Below are 4,644 nucleotides of genomic sequence, written 5' to 3' on the forward strand. Positions count from 1 at the left end.
TGGTAAGTTAAACACTAAATTGTTAGCTGCTATTTTATCTACGTTAATTAAGATCAAAGACAAATCCGCCGTGTAATCAGACTGAGTTAACGATGTTATTGTATTTTGTTATTAATCTATTAATTACCCATTTGAGTCGAGTAAATTCATTTATATGTGTTATGTCATAATGTGTTTCAAGAATCGACATCCGAAATCGAAAATTTAACAATAATTCCAAAAATTTCAAACTTCGGTCAACTGAATAGTACATTGGGACGACAATAAATCTCATTTTGCAACCTTGTCCGCAGTCCGGAACATTGTTAAAATTGCAATTAAATTATTTTTTGCTGTATGGTCGTGGAAAAAATTCCAAAAGTTCTGCAAACTCGACACAGATATCGGAAATATATACCGAACGGTTGTATAAATTTGCAACCTTTTTCGTTAACCGGAACATGTTTATTTATAATTTTTTTTTAATTCGTGGTAATTTTTTCGAGTAAGGTGGTCTCGGAATAATTACAAAAGTTTTGGTACTTGGTTGCAAACTTCGAAAACATATATTCTAATGCATTTACAAATTTGCAAAATCAATCAGTTTAATAAATAAAAAAAAACATTAATATTCAATACCAAAAGATGTTCCGTACACTGAGATTGGTTGCAAATTTAATACGTGATATGAAATATTATATCGAAAACTTCCCCAAGATTGCAGAGCTTTTGGAATTTTTTTCACGACCATACAGCAAAAAATAATTTAATTACAGTTCCGGACTGCGGACAAGGTTTCAAAATGAGATTCATTGTCGCCCCAATGTACCATTCACTTGACCGAAGTTTGAAAAATTTTGGAATTATTGTGAATTGATTGTCTTGACTGACTGGAGATTTAAAAAAAGCATCAAATAGGTTACGTAGTTTTGAAGATTTAAGCATACAAAGAGACAAAGGGACAGAGAAAGCGAGTTTGTTTTATACTATGTAGTGACGATACAAAGTCTGGACGTAATATAAACAATCATTTTTTTTATTTATCTATGTTTCTTAACATATTTACAATAGCATTTATATTTAAACATGTATATTGAAATACACAAGTTATGGCCCCTTGTGAATAAGTTTGGGGCGTTAAATGCACGTAAAATTAGAATTTTGGTATGACGACAACAGAACAATAGGTACACAGTTTCATTAAAATAATTCACGCCGATAGATTCGTACATAGAACATTTAACGTGAAATTGGAAAGTCCTGTGAACATTTTATTCCGTATTCGGGCGAAGCCAGGGAGTAAAAGCATAATTGTAATTACCTTTGTCTGTGCGCCGCAAGCTACACAATAAAATAATTTTAACGTAGCGCATGGCCTTAACAATAGATTTTAGATACAAGATTGTGGATGCAATTTAAACCAACTAACTTTGAATTGTTAACTTCATCTGTTGTGAAAACAGTTGGCTGCGATGACATTTTTATAAAATTGTGATTAAAAGTTTCGGTGCAGAAATTTAATGAACTGGAGATGCGCTCTTTCAATTTATGGGATAAACAATATACTACCGACTACGTGATACTAAACAAAGGAGTTTTTATGATTGTACACTGTACAAGCGAAGATAGATACTAGGTATAAAGAGCTACTAGCTAATCTACTGTACTGCTAGTAATGACAAGAGATTATTGTATAATATAATATGTATAATATCGAGTAATCATGTATCTTTGCATATTTCATAGGACGTAGCGGCACTACGAGAGGCTTGGCGAGAAAGTAGTCTGTGGATTGCTTGGTTTTGTGATATTTTCGTCTTTTTTATAATTATAAAGAAGAGCGCACTTATGTTTGTGTGATATTTTCCACTTCAAAATTTACATTTGCATTTGCAAACTCAACCCTAAACCATAGTATAGATGATGATAAAAGCACCTAGCTCATTAGGTTGTAGCTTGCACGGAATTGCACGATAAAGTATTTTCCACCTTGCGTCTTCGCAAAAGCGCTACAAATTCTATTAAAACGCCAAAGACAATGCAAATCACGGCACACTAAAGTAATATGGCCATAAAGATAACAAGGGCGGTGAAAGGTGGGCCCACATTAATCTTGGCATGGACCACCGTTCGTTCTGACAGCGTTCATTAAGACACAAAAGCATAGTCTATCAGTTAGTTTCCGTAGCGCTGGCTTAACAAATTGGTGGCGTAACGTCTACATTTGGATAATGTGAAGTCGGTACTGTTACTGGTCGGAGCTAGTCTATTAGTTTCGCTTCTATTTGCGTTTTGTAACGGATGCTAAAAGCCATAAACTGTAACTTTTCAGGAAGGTGATGAACGTACAAGTACAAGTTATAGGGACAAGTATATATTATTATGACAGAAATTTAATAAATGGTCTAGATTTTTATTGCTGTGTAAATTCTAGTTTAGAAAATATGCAATAAACAAAGCAACAGACTAAAAATATTGAATTTCTATAAAATAATGAATGGCCTAAATACTTTTGTGTGTTTTATTGGCTTGCAGAACATTATATTTTACACCAGGACGATTCATAAATAAATTCCTTCATTAGATGATGCCTAATAGGGTTAAAAATAAAACAATACTTTGTTGTATGTACAATGTTTATTTCATTTTCATTCATAATATCATAGACATCGTTACAAATATGTTCGTCGAGGAACTCGTTATCTGAAAAATAAACATTAAATTAATATCGTGTAAAGTTTATACATTATAAAGATTAATAAAACATATCATCTGGGATAAAACTGTGAAATTGTTTATAGCATATTTTCCATTAAGTTTTATAAGGCTAATGTTAAAAAATATTCACACTTTTTGGCTGAAACCAAATGACATAGACATATATTATATGTAGGGTAAAAAAATAAACATTACAATTTAAAGTACAATTAACTATAACTATGTATCAACAATTCATTTAATATTACAAATTAATAAAAAGTACTTACGTTTAAAAAATCATGCATAGTAGCATGCATACATACACATGCATAAAAAATGCCTTACATGATGGACGTCATTAATTTTTCGTAAATTAGTAATTAATTATAACAAGTTAATCCCATACAGTGACAGGAATAGATATTCTGTTGGTGGATTTAGTCACTATATAAATTATATAAAAATCTATATTGCTGTGATAAAACATGGTGTGTATCTGGTGATCATGGCCTCCGTGGCATTAATTACATTTGTGTAGCAAATTTTAACACGCACTTTACATGCATTAAGTAACTTACTACTTCCATTATAATAAATGACTAACATCGTATTTGCTACCCTTTTATTATATCCTGTATGCATCTTTAAGGACCTGTAGTTTTTTGTTTGTTAAACAGACAGAGTGAGATGTTAAGCATGACTGACGATTTTATATTTAAAATAAAAAAATACCTAATTGAGGTAAGCTCCTGAAAATATTATATTTATTTTTGCTTGCAAGTAAAATAGGAAAGGACGATCTGCTGTAAATGTTTTTGGTTGTAATTTGTAACGCCGCATAGACTTAACGTAGAATTTAAAAACTGCAATGAAAATAAAATCAAATTAATCACCTATTAATCAAGAAAAAGAGCAGATTCCACATCTTTCTCGTAGGTATGGAGTTGCAATTAACATACCTAAGAATGTAGTCTGTAATATAAAAATGAATCGCAAAATGTGTTGGTAAACGCATAATTTGAGAACGGCTGAACCGATTTCGTTAATTCTCTTTTTTATAATATTCACTGAAGGACGAGGATGGTTCGTATGAAGTGAAAATGTAAACATGTACCACGGGCGAAGCCGGGGCGGACTGCTAGTAGTTTATAAAATGTTAACGCATTGAAAGTAGATTGGACAATTAGAAAGTTCATACGCTGTATTTACAATTACATAGAAACATGCAATTCTTTTTAATTTATACAGGGTTACTTGTAAAACACTAGTAACTTCGCAGGACAAGACAGCTAACATCATAAGTAACACCATTTGTTCTACGACTTTTGATAATTTGTTAGATTTTATTTTCATACAAAAATAATTAATATTCATATAATTTTTCGTTTCAATATCATAAACTCTACGCGTATCCCAAAAATCACGTAAACAAGAAGCGAACGAGAGGGGGAAGAAGCGTGCGCGGGCGTCGCGTCGTCCTTTCGATAATGAATAGAATATATTATAGACTTACAAATTAATGTTAGGACAATACAATAAAAGATTAAAAATCATTTAAATATAGGTAATTTATTGCGTTATGCCAATAGTCGTAGAACAAATGTTGTTACTTATGATGTTAGCTATCTTGTCCTGCGAGGTTGCTGGTGTTTTACAAGTTACCCTGTATAATATGACAACATTTTAATTTTAAGGGTTGCGGACACCAAATTGCATTGATTTTATGTTTAAATATGAAATAATTTTCCAGCATGCATAAGTATCTATAATTTTTTATTGTTTGTATAAAATACGACGGAGATGTTATGCGTGACTGACCATTGTATACAATATTTAAAATACATAAATACCTAAGCGAGGTAAGCTCCTGAAAACATTGTATTTTTTTTTGCTTTCAAGTAAAATAAGAAAGGTCGATTTGCAATGAATCTTTTTGGTGGCAATTTGTGCTGGCGCATAGACCTA

General features: G+C 31.6%; 1 long non-coding RNA gene across 1 annotated transcript; it reads right to left on the reverse strand.

Moving 5' to 3' along the window:
• Positions 1 to 2,597: 2,597 nt before the first annotated feature.
• On the reverse strand, positions 2,598 to 4,192 carry LOC123692283. Its single transcript, XR_006751513.1, has 2 exons — positions 3,412 to 4,192; positions 2,598 to 2,682 (listed from the first exon to the last, which is right to left on the reverse strand). It is a non-coding gene; the product is annotated as an uncharacterized LOC123692283 (long non-coding RNA).
• Positions 4,193 to 4,644: the final 452 nt, after the last annotated feature.

The sequence above is a fragment of the Colias croceus genome, chromosome 6 (assembly GCF_905220415.1).
Source record: "Colias croceus chromosome 6, ilColCroc2.1".
Taxonomy (NCBI): Eukaryota; Metazoa; Arthropoda; class Insecta; order Lepidoptera; family Pieridae; genus Colias; species Colias croceus.